A 20450-nucleotide genomic window follows, 5' to 3' on the forward strand; every position below is an offset into this window, starting at 1 on the left:
CCTGTGTGATGGTGGGAAAGCACAGGATGGACGTGACTGTTTGGCCCTGCCTTTCCTTTGGGAGGCAGCGAGGGGAACAGACCTGTGGGGCCCCCAGCGCTCTGGGGCATACACAGTATTGTGTGGGTAGGCCTTTCCTGTAAGCATTAACATTCAATCTTTATATGGTAAGTCATGTTCTCTTAGGATCCCTGGGCTGTCACGCACGTGTCCTGCAGCCTCATGGCCGGAAGCCTGAGTGAGCCTGGGTCCTAAGCGTCTGCGAGCACCAGGCCAGCCCTATACACCCAGGAGGCCCGCAACCTCTGGGCCTGGACAGCACATGCACTCACTGCATTAAAGGGCCAGAACGGGTACCTCTCTTTGAACAGTGTGCTAAGCCCACCTCCTGGGAGACTGTGTTCACCCATGTCCACGGGGGGAACCACAGAGCGTGGCGCTGGCCTGGTGGAGGAGTGGGGGGATGGGGAGAGATACTTTTCTTTCTGGTATGTGGTTCACAGCCTCCAGCCTGTCCTGGTTAGCACCAGAATTGTGTTTTCCTAGCCCTAACCAGGCCATGTCTGTGTATGCATCTTGATTCAAACTGCTTCTCCATAATGATGTTTAAAGCTTCAGTTTCATTGTGGAAGGTTCCCTTAAGCCTGCAGATTAAAATATACAGACGCTGCATTGTATGTGGCTTCTGTTCCAACGAGCAGTTCTAAACTCTCATTAAAGGAGGGATGAGGGCCGCTGTCCAGCCACACCTCTCCATGACCCTGCTCTGTGTCTCCTGGACACAGGACCTGGCTGCACGTTGCACTCGGGCCAGGACACTGGTCACCAGGACTCCTCTCACACCTGCCAGCCCACCGATTCTTTAGGGCGCCAGACGGGACAGCCCACTGGACGCAACTAATGGGCTTCTGTGGTCTCTTCCTCCAGGAAGTGATTCCCATGCTCACTGCACACAACCGCTTCCCTCACTGCCTCACTTCCAGAATGTGTCCCTCCACTGCTCCCAGGGTGCTCAGGCAAAAGAAGAGGGGTGGCAGTGAGACAGCAGGCAGGGCACCAGGAGCAGGCCATGGTGTGCACGCCTCACTCGAGAACCACCTAGCACACAAGCAGCCTCTGCTCGCTGGCTCGGAGGGACCCTTGCACTTGGAAGCTGCTCTCGCTGGGAGGCAGCGGCCGGCGTCTCTTTTCCACCTTCCCAGGCTGTGGTGGGGCTGGCTTCTGATGAGCCAGGGTTGTGCTTTCGGTTTGTGGCAACTGGTCCAAACGTGTCTTCACTGAAAGAAAATGTTGAAAGTAAAGATCTAAAGAGTGTGTCCTGCATGCAGAGTTTGCATGGTCTGGAGACGAGTCTGTGCTGGTCAGACGAGGAAGCGTGCCCGTGTGACACTTGAGGAGCAAGGAAGCCAGCCGATGGGGTGGCAGCTCCGCCCTGTGGGTGTCCGTTCACAGACGTGAGGAGGCGCTCAGTGAGTCAGGAGGTAAAGCGGAGAAAGAGAAGCTCGATGGCCGAGGATAGAAGCCTGCCAGCGATTTTCAACCTTTTCACCTCATGGCATACAAACCAAGCACTAAAATTCTGCAGCTCACCAAAAAATGTATTACTTTTTTTGCAGATCTAACAAAAAATAGATATAATTTTGATTCATTCACATCATATGGCCACTGTTGTGTTGGCTGTTGACATTTTTATTTGACAATCTAAGGGAAAAGAGTTGGGTGCCCCTGACCATGTTTTAAACATTTTCATTGAAATCGCTGGTCTAGCCCAGCCGAGTGGCTCAGTGGTTGAGCGATGAACCTATGAACTAGGAGGTCAAGGTTCTATTCCAAGGCAAGGCACATGCCCGGGTTGTGGGGCATGCAGGAGGCAGCTGATCCATGATTCTCATCATTGATGTTTCTATTTCTCTCTTCCTTTCCCTTCCTCTCCAAAATCAATAAAAATATATTTTTAAAAAATAGAAAATCGCTGGTCTAAGCTCACCAGCCTGTGTGCAGTGAAGGCTCCCCGAGCACTGCCCTCCGGTGGCTGTGAGCTTCCGGGCGTCTGCAGGGCAGAGGGGAACTAAAGCAGTGAGGCAGTCGCAGGATCGAGAAGAGAGCATTCTTTCCTTCTTCCTTGCTCGTGGCAGGGAATAGTCTCACCAGAACCAACTTATAAAAGAATATTCTGCAGGGGCGGGCCTCCGATGTTGGCAACACTGAGCAACGCCCTAGACAACATCCGCGAAGTTCCTGGACGGACGTCACGGCGGGCTCCCTGTGGCTGCCTGGCAAGCGTGTGTTATTAGGGTCTGGTGTCAGACCTGTGTTTCCCACCACCTCCAGAGGCATGTCTACGGGATGAGGCTGAGTTGGTCCTTAAACACTGGCTCAGAGGCTCTGCATCTGGGACACGGCGGCGGCATCCTGGGCTTCCCCCAGTGCCTCCTGCCAGCGTGACAGTCCCGGGATGTGGTCTCAAATCAGGGAGCCAACAGAGCGGCACACTGGCCCACCGTGCCAACTGGGGGAGCTTCGGAGACCCTGCGTTAGCCAACGGCAAACACTTTGGAAAGGGTTCACCTTAAAGCTACGTAAGCCTTCGTTTAATGGCTATATCACGCCTCCTTCGTTAGCTTGTTGAGTGCTCAGCTCCGTGAGGCATACGTGATCCTTACCCCCACTTTGACATGGGGAAACTGAGGCCCAGAGGAGATAGAGAGCTGCCCAAGATCAATCCCCTCCCTGCGCTGTTCGCCCAAACAGGGGAGGGCCCGAGGCACCCCCTGCGGGAGCTGGCTGCCCTGCCTGCCAGGCGATCAGGACGTGCCAGGCCTGGTGTCTGTGCTGCCTGCAGATCCGGCTGATTACCTGGGTGGGACCCAGAGACAGAATTACACTGATTCCTCCCCGATGACGAGGGATGGTGATGTCCCCTTGATCTCGGCCTGGATGCTGGGGGGAGCCCACTCTCCGCTTTCACATCCACACCGTGTGTTTGCATCACAGTCCCACGCTGCCGAGCAGGCGTCTGTTTAATGTGGAGGGAAAAGTGAAACCACAGAGCAGGCCGCCCTGAGCGTGGGGGACAGGGCGTCTCTTTCATGCGGCAGCTCAGGTTCATTGTGTCACATTTTACCATTTTACCGGAGATATAGGGCTTATGCGGTTTCATTTTAAACTAGCCTCCGCTGTCATTCACGTCCCGGGAGAAGGACTGTGATGGGATGTGTGGGACAGGCTGGTTCAGTGTGAGTGTTTCAGAGTTCACCACAAGGTCGAGACCACAAATTGCTGAGCAAAGACAAGGACAGAGCAGGAGAAGAGCAGCGCCACGTGCGCCGTGACATCCAGATCCTGGGCTGTCCACGGGGTGGCTGCCAGGACCCCAAACCCTAGGGCGGCTTCCTTGCTCGCCAGGGCAGGCGCCCCTCCAGGGTTAGTCCTTGGGGATCCATTAAAACCTGCTGTGAAGTCCGGGGCTGAGGGGCTCCGGCTGGCTCACTGCCTTTGCTACTGAGAAACAGCGGCACTGTGGGTGGAGGAGCAGACACCAGCGAGGGACTGTGGCCGGCCCTGACTTAGCACAGCCCAGGTCCACGGCCGTGCCTGCTCTCCATCATCCCAAACAGCGCATGTTTACGAGGGTCCGTGCAATCGGCCGCGGGGACTTGGGTGGGCTGTTTGTGGTTCTATGTGCCACCAATACTTGGTATCGTGACTGGCATAGGACAGGCACTCGAGAAAACGGCAGAGAAAGGAGTGTCTTCACTCCGGAGAAGCTGGGGGTGAAGTGTGGGGAGTCCCAGCCGGCACATCCACTTGCTGCTCCTTCCACAGCCTCCGGCGTCCGCGGAGCTTCGCACTCCGGGACGCTCCCGGGAGGGGAGAGTGTGCTGGCACGTGGGGAAAGAATCCCAGGAGCAGGGGATCTGCCGGGCCCATAGGAGTCGGGAGATGGTGTCCGGCTGGGAGGTTGAATGAGACAAATGCAGTGCAGACATCATTGTTAACCTCACACCATGTCGGGTCTGGTAGCCAGTTGCTGCCCCAGAAGGATTCTGAATGCAAATAACAGCAAAAAGTAAAGTGGTTTTATAAGTGTCAATATTGACAGAGATTCTGGAGGGAGTAAACAGTATGACACGTTAGGGTGGAAATGAGTCTTTTTCAAAATTGTGAACCTTAAACTCAAGAAGCTCAAGCATTTTATTTTCCTACTAGAGGCCCAGTGCACGAATTCATGTGTGGGTGGGGTCCAGCCAGCCTGGCCCCAATCAGGTGGATCGGGGGTGGGCTTGTCAGGAAGAGGAGATAGCAGGAGGTTGGCCGGCGAGCCCACCCCAATTGGGGCCGATCAAGGTGGGCCAGCTGGGTGAGGGGCCTCGGGTGATTGGCCAGTGTGCCCTGCTCCAAATTAGGGTTGGGGGGGCTTGCTGGGGGAATGGCTGGCCATGGGAAGGGGCTGTGGGTGATAGGCGGTCAACCCTGCCCCTGAATGGGGTGAGGGATGCTGATCAGGGGCAAGCAGCCTGGGGGAGGGGCTATGAGTGGTTGGCCAGCTGGACCTGCCCCTGACCGGAGTGGGGTAGGGACTGCAAGCCCATCAGGGTGCCGGGAGCCCATTGGGGGCAGGGTCAGCCAAGGGTGGGGCTGCAGGAGGTTGGCCAGCTGGCCCTTCCCCCTATTGGGCTGGGGGTTGGTTCCCCCTCAGGACCAGCCGGAGGGAGGGGCTGCAAGCCTATCATGGTGGGTAGGCTGATTGGAGGCGGGGCAACTGGAGAGAAGGGGCCTGCCAATAGAGAGTCCGGTAGTGGGCAGTACTTACTAAAGAATACTTTTGAGAACAGTAACTGGGAAGAGTGGGAAAAGAGCAGGTTTGAGCAGAAGAATAAGTAAAGCTACAATGCTAGCCAGGGATCAGCCTAGGTTCACCATACAGAGAGCTCTTGGGCCAATGGGGAAAAAAGGAAACACATGCATCTGATTGGGTGGTTCGCTAGCCTCAGTGGGCATCATAGTGACCAGTCGTTATGGTTGTTATGGCGTTATAGTCACTGGCTTTAGACTACAGGCCCAGTGCACAAATGTGTGCACCTTGAAAGGAACTTTGGGCCAAGAGGCTGCAGTAGGCACAGGGGTGGGTCTTGGTCCATCCTCCACACCCCCGCCCAGCCCCTTCTGCCATGGCCCCTGGTCCCCTGTCTGCCAGCAGCCCCACTTGCACCCTCTGACGGCATGGAGCCATTGGAATTGGTGCCAGCAGCGGGTGCCAGTGGTGGCTGCTGCCCCAATTGCTCCTCAGGAGCAGAGGAAGGTAGAGAATCCCTCATGGGCGATCAGGGCCAGTAGCCTCCACTCACACCTGCTGATGGCACCGAGTGATTGGACTGGCACCGGGCACAGGAAGCAGGTGCGAGTAGCAGCTCCGGCGCCAGCAACTCAGCACCAGGCGGGACAACAGTGCATGGGAGCAAAGAAATTTCAGTAACCACCAGAGGTTCATCCCATTGACAGTGACCAGTGTCCTGCCTTGGTCCGACGCCCCCGCTCACCTGCTCCACCATCCCACTGCAACCAACACCCACCATGTTCTGTACATGCCCCCTGGTGCTCAGTGCATGTCATAGCAGCCAATTGTTCAGTTGTTCTGCCTTTCGGTCTATTTGCATATTAGCCACTTATTATATAAGATGTGGTGCAAGAAACAAAACTTGAGACCACTCTGTGTCATTGAAATCCAGTTTCAGGAACAGCTCTGCCCTAAACGTGGAGTGCCATGAAGGGTCCTGCAGAAGCAGTCTGGTGGCCCATGACATTTCTTCATTCACATTTCTTACTATGGCTCTCATCGCAGCTGACTTAGGGGGTACTTAGATGAGAAATGGGGGCACTGCTGAAGGATTAACTTGTATCTACATCAATTTTGAACTCTTCCTCTTTGAGATAAATCCATTTTGCTCACCCAAGGAGTTAGGCTGAAATCTTTCAAAGATGTTATTCAGTGAATATCTACTTGTACCTGCAGGTGCAAAGCATTTTGCTGTGAATGACATACACTTGAGCCAGCCTCGAGAGCTGGAAAGAAAAAGGCACAGGGGACTAGAGCGTGAGGCACATGCTCACACAGCCCCAGGCAAACTCTCAGGGCCAGAACTGAGGGACAGGCAGCAGGGCTGCTCCTCCTATTCGGGCCAGGACTGGTGGGGGCAGCCGGGCTGTCAGTGCTGCTGAAGGAACCACGGCTTTGGTATTGGAGTAGTGGTTTCATAGCATGCATTTGGAAGCGTTCCTTCCTCTTGACTTTGGAATAATTTGAGAAGGATATGGTCATGTAGTCTAAAGGGTTACACAATGGGGAAAGTACAGTCTCTTCCATAAACGGTGTTGGGAGAACTCGATAGAGGGATGCACGCATAAAATGAGTCCAGAACCCGGTCTCCACATATCCAGAAACAAACTCAGAGTGGCTGAGGACCTGAGTGGATGCCTGAAACCAAAACCCCTAAAGAAAGCAGAAGCCATCGGTCTTGGCAATATTTTAGGGGTTATGTCTCCCTGGGCAGTGGCAACAAAAGTAAAAATAAACAGGTGGGACCACAATGGACCAGAAAGGAGCCACAGCTGAGCCAGGGTAAGGCACAGAAAATGCGGAGGCACAGCACGGGCCACGCGGCTGGGCCACTCCAGGAGCTGGAAGAATCCAGACTGTTCCCTCGGTGGCCAATGGCTAGTCCAGTTTCCTTACACGCAGCTGTAGTGACGTGTAAACCATTTTGAGAGTGTGGGGGTTTTTTGTTTTCCTCAGTTTGCAAAATGCCATGTGAGCTTTTTAGTAGAATGTGGTTTCTTAAGTCAGATGCCACACTGCAAATACACAGATACATTTATAAATACATCCATTTTCTCCAAAGGTGACTTTCTAACAGCCAGAGGAGCTTCTAGTGCCACATCTAATTAGCAGATTGCAGAACAAGACAGAACCATCTTGATTATAATAATGGTCTCCAGATAATGCCACCAAATTAGCTCACTCTGCATCTATGTTGTAAGTGGATTTGGTTTATTTTTAGTTCTTGTTGAAGCCAGGAATCCAAGTGGAGAAAAGTTGGCAGTGAGCACAAGAGGCCGAGGAGGAGATGGCCGAGGCGCTTGGCCTGGTGGCTACTCTGAGGATTCGGCTGAGCTTTTCCAGAGGGAATCGGAGACAAGCCGGCATACGGGCGGGCTCACCAGTCTCAGTAGAGCTCCGCTCCAGGAAAGCAGACAGCTGTGGTGCAGGTGAACATGAATGGCCCCTCCTACCCACGGCCTGACCCGAACCCTCAAGTTGTCCAGTCGCCAAAAGCAAGGCAAGTCTGAGAAACTGTCACAGCCATGGGAACCTCTGGAGACATGGGACAACAAAGGATGAGGTCCTGGGACAGAATAAGGTGAAAACTGACGACATCTGAAAAGAGTGTGGACGGCATTGGCCCGTTAATCACCACAAACGCTGCACACGAAGGCAGGCGTTGGCATCGGGAGTGGCGCTGGTGGATGGGGCTCTCTGCTGTCTCGGTGACTTTTCTGTAAATCTCAAACTATCTGTCCATATTAAAGGCTAATATGCTAAGTGTCCATCCGAGCAATGATGTCACATAGCAATGCCTGGCTTCCTCTCCCTGGCAACTAGCCTCCTTGCAGTTTCTTCAGCCCAGGAACATGACTTGCCTTATAGCCAGGTGCAAACATTTCACACTTTAACCAAATGTCTGTGAAGCATTTTCCCATGCCTCATCTCATTTTATCCTCACAGAATTCCTGGGGTAGGTAGATAGGAGACTCAGTAGATTCCTATTCTCTTTTCATTAGCCAGAAAACGGAAATTTAGAAAGCTCAGAAACTTGACCCGACTGAAAAGAAGTAAGAAATGGTGGACCTTGAAAATGACTTCAGGTTTTTCATTGCACAGAATGTAGTCAAACACTGCTGCAGTTAAATGCTTTACTCTTTGTTCTCTCTGTGTGAGCTACAATAATAATCTGCTTTGTGTTGATATTTACTGCTGTGTTGCTGACATTTACCTGAAAGAAAAGTTCGGATGCTTCACTGGGCTGGAAAAAGTTTAGCTACATGAGAAAGCAGGTCTAATTAAGCAAGTTAGTTTGATATCTATATAAGAATAAGTTGACTCCTGCATGCACGATACATATAAAGCTCTCACTGGTATCAATTGCATGCATGTGTTTCCATCTGTCATTGTCAATCATGAATTTGGTTGACACTTCTATTATAGAGAACTAGAGGCCCAGTGCACGAAATCGTGCATGGAAGGGGGGGTTTCCTCAAATCAGCCTGCACCCTCTCCAATTAGGGACCCCTTATGGTATGTCCGACTGCACCAAGACCACGTGGAAAGCAGACAGGAAGCTTCAGAAAGAGGCCATGCCGGCCACCCTCTGAGACCACTGCACCCTGTGCCTCAGGCTGAGGTCACTGCCTGGGCACAGGTCCAACAGGGGCCCAGGGGCAGAAGAGGCCAGGGCGGGGCCTGGAGCCAGGCTGCAGGGGGCAGAGGCAGCCTGCAGCGCAGATCTGAGGGTGGTGCACTCCACTGAGATGGCCAAGGCTGCGAGCTGACCGCGTGGCTTCCAGCCTTGTGTTGCTGGGGGAGGGGGCACTGGATAGAAAAGAAAAGCTCTGCTGGTGTCTTATGAAAAACAATCTGGTTCTGAGGAATTTGCCAACAAACAAAAACCCACCCTCAACTTCTTTTAAAAAAAAATTTTTTTTATTGAGTTCTTACAGAGAGGAAGGGAGAAGGACAGAGAGTTAGAAACATCAATGAGAGAGAAACAGCTGCCTCCTGCACACCTCCTACTTGGGATGTGCCCACAACCAAGGTACATGCCCTTGACCGAAATCGAACTTAGGACCCTCCAGTCCATAGACCGATGCTCTACCCACTTAGCCAAACCCGTTAGGGCCCCACCCTCAATTTCAAAGCCATCAGTGCCCTATGGGACACCAGCATCTCGTTCAGGAATGAAAACTCCCTGAGCTCAGGGCAGCGAGGTCACACAGCGGGACGAGACGACCACCTGCACAGTCGTGTCTGCCACAGACCAGGCTCCCTGAGGAGAATGGATGCTCCGGTCTGCTCCGCCGCTTGGGGCCAGTGGGGCACTTTAGTGCCTCCTGGTGCAAGGTGCTCTCGCCCCTCCTCCCCAGGACCTACTCTGGCTCTCTCACAGCTGCCTTATGCAGCGGGGGCGTGAGGGGAGGAGGCCTCAGCGACCTGCATCCACAGGCTCAGCCACAGAGCCTCCGGCCTTTGCAAATGGCTCAATCTGCAAACAGGTGGAGGCGAGCTGGTCCCTCCACATGAGTGGCTCCTGTGATTGGATGGGGCAGGGGCCCTTCCCAAGCCTAAAGCCTGGGGCGGAGGCTTTAGGCTTGGGAAGGGGCCGAGCCTGCACCCAAATGCAGACCATCCTGAGATAGCGCTGAGGTGCCCAGCTGCAGCCTGGCAACCCAGCACTGACTGCCCAGGTGGCTGAGACCCAGAAAGTGAGTCAGGGTCTGATCTGCAGCCTCAGTGGAAGCTGTTGATCAAAGTTCTTACCTCTCTCTCTCCCTCTTTCTTATCTTCACGGCATTAACTACGTGACCAGATCCTTCCCGAAGCCTCTGTGCCAGGCCGGCCGTCGGAGGAACCCAGCAGGGCCCTGGCGCTGCGCTGAGCTCCTCAAGGTTTCCTTTGCCTCGGGGACACCGGTGGAACTTTGGCCCAAATGGCATTCCCAGAGCAGCTCCAGAGGGTCACACCAGGTGGCCCCAATGTGTCGGTTTCTAGGAGCCGTGACAAGAGGCCCACTGGCCGCAGCCCAGGCCCCAGACATGGGTGCCTTCGCTACGCATGGCCTTGGCGGGGGACACGGGACCCTGCCATGCTCAGTGACCACAGCGGTCATTGATGGAGCCCGTGTGGATGCATGAACATCATGTTCCTTGTGTCGTCAACAGCTGGTTACTGCCCTGCAAGGCGGATATGACTCCATTTTACAGGTGGAGAAACCGAGGCACAGCGGGGCCTCACACATCGAAGGCAGGCTCTGCGTTCTCGCCACCCAGGGTCACATCTGCTCCGACCTGCCTCCCTGCGTCAGCAGCAGGGAGAACAGTCTCTGGGCATTGGCTGGCAGCTTGGCAGCTGAGCTATTTTAAAGCAAACCCTCCGGGCCCCCAAGCTGGTGGGTTGGAATAGCACAGGGTGCAGTGCCGGCTCCGGCCGAAATGTCACCCCTTCTCTCCCAGAGCCACCACTGAAAGGAACCGGCGCTGTCCGGGTCGGGTCCGGAGAGGGTCCAGCGCTCATGCTCAGCTCCTTTTAGGAACCTGGAGCCGCTGCCCACAGGCACGGTCTTCTCATCCCCAGCACCTCGTCTGGCAGCACGTCCCATTTCTGTAACAAGGGACTTTTTATAGTTCATTGAGGCCCCAGGCATGAAATTCCTGCAAGGAGCTCGGCCCTCATAGCCCGGCTGCCCCGCCCACTGGTCATTCCAGAAGGTCATTCCACCATCGGTCTAACTAGCATATTAGCTCTTTATTATATATTCTTGCGATACAATGCACACACTGACCATGAGTACACAATGCATAAATTTTCAAACAAGACGCCAGCATCGCCAGCACCCAGACACCACACACACCAGCCACCTGGACGCTCTCCCAACCGCTCTGAAGGCACCCTTCCAAAGGTGACAGGTCCCGGATTATGTCTGCCTGACTCTGAACTTCAGGTGTAGAATTGCCTGTCTAGCTTTATAAGCTGGTGAGCCCATCCCTGCTGCTGGTGACCTCTCATCCCCATTGATGCCGACCTTAGGACAGTCTTCGGGTGAGGGAGGGTCTTGGGCTTGTTATCCTGACACCTGGGAATGGAGCTGCCAGCCTGGCCCAGGTGAGTGCTCACCTTTACCCGAAACCTCCACACAGTCTATGTTCTGTCCCACCGACAAGGTATGCATTTCCAGTTTGACTCATTCTTTGGTGGTTCCTGACCTTGAACCTTGGCGGGCAGCTAAGCCGCTGGGGCTGCAAAATGTGAATGATAGACATGACAGCCTTATGGGACTGTGGAGAGAATTACATGAGATGATGATATAATGTGTTCAGAACAGGGCCTGAGGAATCACAGTCTCCAATATTCTCTCTTTCAATAGCTTTTTAAAATATGTTTTTATTTATTTCAGAGAGGAAGGAAGAAAAAGAGAGTTAGAAACATTCAATGATAAGAATCATTGATTGGCTGCCTCCCGCTTGCCCCCTGCTGGGGATCCAGCCTGCAACCCAGGTCCTCTGCCTCCCAGACCACGGCGACCAACCCCTGCACATGTCGGAGCCAGTCCCTTTCTCGCTCGTGCCACAGACCACGTGGGTGCCCCTGTCCGGCCTCCTTCAGGTGGAAAACGCCCCCGTCTTTGCCTGCAGTTTCCGGGTCCGGGGCAGCCTCTTGTCCAGCTGCTGAAGCTGAGAGGGGTGAGGAGACACCTGTCTTCATGGCATGGGCAGGGGCCCCGCCGGGCCTGGGCTCCCAGCCCCACTGGTTCCCACGCAGGGGCTCACACCTGCCTCCCGGAGGGAAACGGAGGGCCAAGCACTGAGCTCTCTGGCCCCGAGCACCTGGCTAATGTACAGGAGGGGCTGCACCAGGCCCAGGGTCTTCGTGTCCTAGCGCCCACTCCGATCTGAGGGTCGCCCCCCACCTGGCTTCAGAAGCCCCCACAGTCAGAAGTGAAAGGGCCCCTCAGCTCTGCCCAGGAGAGCTGGGAGCGCACTGTGCTGCGCGTAGGGGGCACACCATCCTAGATCCTGCTGTGTCCAAACCCGGCCCTCTACGCCCCACAGAGCCGAGCCGCTCAGCAGAGCCCATCCCCCGACCCGGACCGAACACACTCGGCTTTGTAAATGTTTAAAAACCACGGCCCTGGCTATCTTTCCTTTTACATGTTAGGGGAAGGTGGTGTACTTTGTGGTTCTTAGATGTGAGTGATGGAGAGAGTGGTTTCAATTTCATTATTGCAGTTGCCATATTTCAGAACTCACTAAATATAGCTTTTACAAAAGCCTACAGCCTTACATCGAGATAAAAAGGTTTCTGTCAAAATCAAATGGCATGTCAATTTTAATGAGCAGCTGAGAAATTAACAAATGTAACGTTCTGATCCAATTATGTTCTTCCGGAACGTGCCTGGAAACTGGCCCAAGCTTGGTTGTCAAGCGCGCTGACACAGGCGGCCGTGACAGGCACGGAGACGGGGCCTCCGGGCTGGGTGGGCAGGGGCTCTCGGCATTCCCCAGTATGTCAGAGCTTTGGGATGGCTTGCTGACAGCCTCAGACTTTTCACCAACTCCACAAACGAGAAAAGTGAGCAGGGTGTACATGCCCTGCATCCTCACAGTCACACAGAAAAGTGTGCAGCTACACACACACACACACACACACACACACACACACACACACGCCCTGGATCCTCACAGCCCCTCACACCTGCTAATTCCCTCTCTCCAGGACGCTTTATAAATAAGAGCTGTTGTTAAAAGCCTGGGACCTGTTCCCCCACCCCCACCCCAACAGCTTCCTGGTAAAATTGGTATAGATGGGAACACTGCACATGTTTAATGTATGCAGTCTGGAGATTTGGCATGTGTACGTGTGTGTGCATTCTCACATTCCAGGTGATGAGCATGTCCGGCACCCCCTCAGTGTCCCTTAGGTGGCGGCTTGTGTTTGCTTGTGGTGAGAACACGTAGCATGAGCTCCATCCGTAAGGAAGACAGGATGCCTTCTTACCATCCGCAGGGGCTGTGCTGTGGCGTCGCAGGGGCTGCCCCTCCCCTGCACTGAGTGTGACCCGGGTCACTGTTCACCACGCTGTCTCATCCAGTCCTTCCCGTCTCCGTGCTCACATCTGGAGGCTGGGTGCCAGCCGAGTGGGTCAGGCCACCGTGCACAGCGAGGAGCCAGGACCTGTGGCGTCTGAGACGCTCCCCTCCTGTCCCATGCCCCGTGTGGTTTGGGAGTCACACACATGGTCTGTGTTCCTGTGAAAGAGCGACAGCCTGTCCCCGTGGCTCTGGCGGGTGCGCTGTGACGAGCTGTCGCCGGGATCTGGCATCTCCCACGCAGAGGCAGTGTGTTCCTGGCCGGAGCTGCGGGAGGGCTGGTGAATGGGATCTGACACCGGACCAAGGCTGCAGAGCGAGGCCGCAGGGGGCCAGTGGTGAGAGCTGGCTGGCAACCCTCCCCGCCTCCCTGCCTGTTCTGCGGCACGCTGGTTTTTGGAGACGGGGTGTGTTGGCGCCATCAGGCATGTTGGACCATCTGCAGAGCATTAATCCTGGGTTTGGGGACAGCAGAGGCTGACGAGAGAGAGAGAGAGAGAGAGAGAGAGAGAGAGAGAGAGAGAGAGAGAGAGAGAGAGAGAAAGGAGGCAAGGGCAGGAAATGCTAAGCACCAAAGGTGGGAGAGACTTGAGAGATGGAGCACATTATTTAGACAATTTAGAAATTATCCAAAAACCAAGGCGGAAACGTCGGCAGGACATCTGATGGGCCACACAGGCCATCGCCTTGCCTCCTCCTCAGATGATGGGCAGCCTCGGCCCTGGATTGTGGGTTCCCGTGGCCACACACTGTGGTGCAGGTGCAGGGTGTTACACGTCTCAGAGGATTTCCGACAGAGGCCGAGGGTAAGACCTGGCTCGTGGGCGTGTTTGGGTTTCAGTTCCCTGGATGTTCTCTGCCTGACGAAGGTTCGATGCTGCAGACCTCGGCTTTCACGTCCTGGGGAGCAATGCCCGTTTCCATGACAGACATTCCTATTTCACTCCTGGGACCCGAGGGCCCATGTCCACGCTTCTGTAGAGATCCTGGCTGGCGGTGTGAACGGGGAAGCAGGAGGCCGCTGGCCTCGGGAAGGTGAGTTTGCGTAGCCCTGGGCCGTCGCTCCTGGCCCTCGTGTGCTTTATATTGTGCCATTTACATACGCCTTAAAGATCCCGTGAATCCTAATAAATGAGAACTCATCATAAAACCGGTAATAAAGTGGATTATCCAGGTAATGTGGTTTTATTACAATCTCATTATGATTATATAATCCTTATTAAAATCTGGATCGAAGATGAATTTCTCACTGGAGGCGCCTCACAAGTACTTTAATAAATTCTATTTATTGCACAATCCCAGGGTGAATATTGGCTTTTATAATTTCATTCAAATGTGTCATAACCTGACACAGAACCCGTTTGCAGGAAATCTATAGCATGACTCCCTGAGAATGGGTAGGTTACCTACAGACCTCTTCTTACCCTGCATTCGCTTAGTAGAAGAATATATCACAAGCGTTCTTTTCTCAGCTTTAGCTAGCTGTGAATGGCCCTTTTGCTCCCAACGGCCCTTTTTTAGACTCTTTCCGATGATGCCTGGGTCGTCCAGGTTGATTAAAGCCGCACAGGACAGTGGGCAGGCTGGGCGGCATGGTCAGGGCAGGGGAGGGCCCCGTGATGTGACTCTGGAACCCACAGGGCCGGGTCCTGGCAAAGCAGTTCCTTACCCTGGCACCTCAGGACGGTCTCTGAGAACCGGGCACGATCTATAGCTAGACAGCAGGGATGATTGAGGAAAGTGGCTGGCAATGAGAATGCTTTGGAGGGAAGAGCTACGCTAAAGTGTTTATATAATGAAATAGGTCTGTTTTGCCAAATCGTGGACGCTGGACCCCGGAGGCAGGTCCCAGCAGCACGGGTGGCTCATCTAAGGTGAAGGGACCCCAGCTCTCCCGGTGATCTAACAGGTAAAGACAGAGTGTTCAAGCATCTTGTCGCCTGTATCCTTTTTCCTCCCTCGCTGCCTGGCGCTGTCCACTGTGGGGTGCTGAATACGCCTTTGCCATCCCTGCCATTGGCACAATACTCACGTTTACTAGTACAGTTCATTTCTGGAGCCTCACACACATGGGCAAGGGGAAACAGGAATGGATGAGATTAATGCCATTGGAATTCACCCCCTACATCTGCTCTCCGAGGCGGGTAGCAGGGGGTGAGACACCATGGACTCAGCCTGCTATGTCTCAGTTCCAGCTCCAGAACTCAGCACGTGACTATTTCTCCTGCCTCAGTTTCTCCATCTGTAAATGAGCATAGCAAAAGGCTCTACCTCGTTGTATGGAATGAGTGAATTAGCATTAAAGTGCAAGAGTGCCTGGCACACAGCCCTGTGAGTTGTTAACGTGTACCCTAAATTAGATACATCTCCTGAGTGGGGCCCCTGGAGCACCCTTAGGGTGGGCCCTCGAGGGCAGGGAGTCAGTCTCACCCACAGAAACAGACGCCTCCCATTTCTCTAGGTGTACCGGGTGGGGGCAGGGCAGCAGTGCCAGCAGGGCCCAGCTGGTAGGGACTGAGGGTGGTTTTGCCATGAGGTGGGCAGGGGGGTGGGGGGGAGAGTGCTGAGCCCTCAGCCTGGCCACAGAGTCCCAGGGTTAACGCCCTCTGGGTGCAGACTGGAAAATGGATGTAGAGACCTGCTTCCACTAGCATCAGTCAGAAAAGCAGGATTTAGATAAAACTGCGGATTGATAACATGAGGCTTATCAGGGTTTTAAAGTCTGTTCTATCTTCTGCACACTCAAGTGTGGGAACTTGAGGGATTTTGGCCCTGCTCGGGGATCTCCTGCTCGGGGTTCTCCAAGGCTTGCTGCTGTCCTAGGAGGAGATGCTGATCACAGTTCATGTGAGCAAAACCCAGACCAGCCCCTGACTCCATTCCCGGGGCTGTGGCGCCATCCTGGGTCCCGCCCGGGGATGCACCCCATGGGTGGGGCCACAGGAGGCTACACAAACGTACCGGTGTGGGTGCGGGGCTCTCTCTGCCCCCCACCTCCAGGCAGGACCCCAAACTACACCAGGGGCAGATTCCTCTGTCTTTAACTGACCTGACACAGAAAGGACCTTCCAGAGGGCTCTGATGGAGCGCAGGTAACGGAATGCAGACTCGGAGTCCGGACCACCTGGCAAAGTGGGTCCCTGAACCTCACACCTCCCACCCTTGTGTCAAATGCAACTCTCATTTAGAAAGACCTGCTTTGTGGGCGGATTGGTAAGAAAGGGCCCTCGACAGAAATGAGACCGGAGAGGGGGCGAGAGACATAGGTGGGGAAACGCAAGAGGAAGTGGTTAATAAGCACATGGAAACGCTCTACCTGCCTAGAGATTGGTTAAAAGCAGAGCACCCACAGAGTGCCAAGGCTCCGTTTGGGGTAGGGACAGACATCTTTGTTTTTGGTTGCTGAGTAACAGTGACCACAAAAGTGGCAGCTTAAAGCACTCATTCATTAGGGCAGAGTTCCGCCGGTGGGGGGTCCGAAGAGCCTGGCTCTGCTCAGGGCCTGGCGGGTCAGAGCCGGGTGCCCACAGGGCTGCCGTCCTCGGCCAGGCTGCGCTGTGCACAGGCTCAGGGCCGTGGTGGGACTCGTCTGTCTCCTGCTTTCCACAAGGCTTCTCCCACAGCTGCCCCACAGCCGCCTGGGGACAGCGGCTCCCAGGCGAGGACTCCAGAGGCTGCGGATGGGGCTGCCAGGAGCTCGGGGAGCCTTGTCGGAGGGGAAGGTGGCGACCTGGGGCACTCAAGGTACAGCTCAAAGTGGAGTTGAGTTTAAGGAAAAGGAAGGATCCAGAACGGCACGCCCAGCACAGAGCTGGAGGCCAAGGTGACGGAGGGCAGGTCTGAGGCCTGCAGCTGAGCGAGGCCTCTCGGGGAAGCAGCGGGCACCAGCGGCCTCCAGCCCACGGGAGCCCTGGCCTGAGTCATGTGCCCTGTGTTGCCATTAGGAGGGCGCACTGCCACCGAGACCATGAGGCCCTGCAGCAGCAGCCCAGTGAGCTGTGCTGGGCTAAGTGCCTTTTGTGCCCCGCGTGGGAGGACCCAGGGGCCCAGGAGGCCAGCTCGGGGCCAGGGCCTGGCCAGTGCTGGGATGTAGGGTGGCCACCCCCTCGCTCCCTCCATTCCAGTCTCTTCTGGTCCCTTCTCTGCAATTGAAGGCTCTTCCCCTGCAGGAGCCATTAGCCATTAGCCTTCCCACCAAGGGGGACATAGAGGAAGGACATGATGGGCTGGACTGGGCGCGTGCTCTGCAGACCTGGCCTGTGTGAGGCCTGGTTCCCGCTCTGCACAGGTATCCAGTGAGATCTCCGGAAAATGAGCCCTGTGTCTCCTTGAAGAGGGAGGGTGGGACGCCCAGGCCTCCTCCATCCCACTTGAGTGTCTGGTTATGCAGGCTTTCCATCCCACACTCATTTCGGGAGGTTTCTCTCATTTCTTTTGCTTTTCAGACTGGAATCTCCACCTCCTGTTTAGGGAGATAAATTGACTGAATGCTAACAAATTCGTTCTATTAACATATTCTGCAATAGGCAGGCGTGAGATAATATAACTCAATTTCTATCCTAAGTCATTGTTTTAATCTCGCACTTTAATATCATCATTTAATTTGTACAGCCAGCTGGAAGTATTGATTTTCGGAGGCATTTATTCTGTGTGTTGGGTAAACTCTGTTTGCTCCCTGCTACAGAAATGTTCCTCTGCGGCTTAAGGTATTGCTGAGGTTATCCCATTTCCCACTTGTGTGGCCCGTGGTGCAGACGGGACCCTGTCTGACTGCACGGGGATCTGGGAAGCGACCGGGGGCTGGAGTGGACTGTGGGGACTGGGCAAAGTTGAGCCTGTTGCTTGGTTTCCATGACTACGTGTGTGCCTTGGTATGTGCATCCATATTTAATACCGTTGTAAAAAGCTGGTAAAGAGCAAATAGCAGGCTGGGCCTGCCCAAGGCCGGGGACCCCGGCAGCCTGGCGGCCACCATCCCGCAGGCGCTGTTCCGGGGAGCGAGGGGGAAGTCCCGAGGCTGCTTTCGGTTCAGGTCTGGGGTCTGGGGCTGCAGGAGCCACCCCTCTGCTTCTGCACTCACGGGGTCCTGTTTCGTGTGGGTCCTTCCCTAACCTGCGTCTTCTCTGTCCCCGGGCCCTCCTTGGCAGGGCACCGAGGAGCAAGCATGTGCCCTCCCCCTCCCCCCCAGCAGCCTCCTCTGAAGGGAAGAGGAGACGCTGTGGCCAGATGAGGCTGGGGAGGTGGACAGTCTTTGTGCAGCCCGTCCCTCCCTCCCCTCCCTCCGCCCCCGAAGCATCCGGTGCGTCTTTGCCGCCTCCCTTCCGTGCAGATCACGATGCTGAGCCTTCCAGAGGGAAGCTTGAGAGGAGGCCTGGGCCCGGGCTTGGAGAGAATGGCACCGTGAGTGACAGACATGGCGGCACGCGAAAGGAGTCAGAGGGTCCTGCGGGCTCCTCCCAGGCCCCTGAGCTGGTGCTCGCGCCCCTGGCCACTGCCACGGGGCTCCGAGGGGCCAGCCTCCCTGCACTGCTGTGAGGCCAGAGTGCCACCAGTAGCAAAGCCCCCGCCCAGGCACAGTTCTCAGCTACGTGAGGAGCACCGAGAGCGCTGGCAGGTGTGCGGCAGCCGAGCTCAGCCCGGCGCTGCGGGGCCAGGAGGCGTGTTAAGAAGACTGCGAACCTCACTTTTCTTAGGCCAGCGAGCTCTAATATTTGAACCCTGTGTTTCCTTACTCTTCATTTCTTGGAGTCTCCAAGTAGGGTCTCATTCTCAGGGCTGGGGTTAGGACTTCACCGTATGAATTGGGGGGACACAGCTTAGCCCCTAACTGTGGGGACTGTCCTGGGCAGTTGAGGATATGAGTTGGCTTGCAGTTTCTGTGGCTTCCACCTCATGCCCCCAACCCACCCCCACCCCATACCACTGTGTCCATAGTCACCGTGGCAGGCGGAGCTCTGGGATGCCTCACTGCTGCTCACATCTCATTGGCCAGAGCCAGTCACATGGTCACCCTTTAGTCCAGGGGCCATGAGACCTCTCACTGGCCAGAGCCAGTCACAGGGTCAGGCCTCATTCCAGGAGCCCAGAGAGCCATTCTCTGTGCACGAGGTGTCAGGGAGAAGGGAACGTGGGTGAGCAGCATAGTGTTCCCATGTCCCCTGCTCTTTTCTCAGCTCCCCACTCCTCCCCAAATCCTGAGCAGCCTCAGCCCAGGGTGGCTCACTGCTTTGTGGCCAGGTGTGGACCTGCGGGTAGAGGAAGGACAGGCACCCGCGTCTGAGCGGACCGGGCGGCGGAGCTGCCTCATGTGCAGTCCCTTGCCCGCCAGCGCCTGCTCCCTGGAGGGCGGGTGCCGGCTCAGGATGGTTTTGGAGGAGAAAGTGGAAACCAGCTGCATGAATTAGGTCGGGGCCGTGGCAGCAACCCTATCCACCGACAATTTGCTCGTGAGACCTGGCTCGCTCTCTGCTCCTGGGAAGGAGCATTCTAGTAAATTCTAAAACGTGAATCTGGGCTTCTGGAATCTGGCAAATACAGCTGCTGAGTAAAGCCAGTTTGTGTCGAGAGGAGTGAAATGTGCAGGTGGGTGAGGGCGGCTGTGGCAGTGACCCGGGCAGGCGGGCTGTCTGAGAAGCCAGGAGAGCCGCCGATCCCGAAGGGCCGGACCTGGGAGGCCACACCTCCCGGCCACGTTCAGGGCTGGGGTGACTGGGCCCATGGCAGACGCCACGCCAGGAGCGCTGTGCCCACTGCCTCCGGGACGGTGGCGTGGATTGTTCTCCCCTGGGAGCACACAGCTTTTTAAAGGCCAACGAGTCCCACAGTAAAAACTCCCCTTAGCCCTCCGGCGTGGCTCCATGGTTGAGCATTGACCTATGAACCAGAAGGTCACAGTTCAATTCCACTCAGCGCACATGCCTGGGTGGCAGGCTTGATCCCCGGTGTGGGCATGCAGGAGGCAGCCGATCAATGATCTCATCATTGATGTTTCTATCTCTCTCCCTCTCCCTTCCTCTCTGAAATCAATAAAATCATATTTTTTAATTACCTTAAAATGCTGATGTCGTGGCCGCGTCCATCAGGTGCACATTTGGAAACTGCAGGGAAGACCAGATAACATCGCAGGCGCGGCTGAGCGCACCGGTGTGTGACTGCCTGTCAGCCCTAGGCCCCCTCTCCCCTCGGCCGTGGCTGTGGGCCTGTCACGGGCACGGGAGGGCCCACGAGCACCCACGCAGGCTCCCACCCAGCCCCCTGCAGCGTCTCCGAACCCGGCGTCTGATGCAGGGTCCCCCTTCCCCTGGGCACCCCACCCACCATCCCTGCTTTCCTGTGAGGCCACGGCAGGCAGCTTCTGCTCACGGCCGCCTTGCACTCACTTCAGCTTCCTTCCTCTTATCGTCCTTCACTGTCCACAGAGCCTTCGGCAGCAGCGGCCTTAGGGGCTGGCGCCCTCACGCTTGGTGCTGGCGGCCCCAACCAGCTTTGTCCCGCTCGCATGCACACGGGTGTGCCTGTGGGGGTCTGAGTGG

The 20450-nt window shown here is 55.5% G+C and overlaps 1 protein-coding gene across 2 annotated transcripts in view; it reads left to right on the forward strand.

The window, feature by feature from the left end:
• Positions 1–20450, forward strand: part of CDH4 (cadherin 4) — a 323280-nt gene that overhangs the window by 148127 nt on the left and 154703 nt on the right. The window lies entirely within an intron of this gene.

Source organism: Pipistrellus hanaki (assembly GCF_964339955.1).
Source record: "Pipistrellus hanaki genome assembly, chromosome: 6".
Lineage (NCBI taxonomy): Eukaryota > Metazoa > Chordata > Mammalia > Chiroptera > Vespertilionidae > Pipistrellus > Pipistrellus hanaki.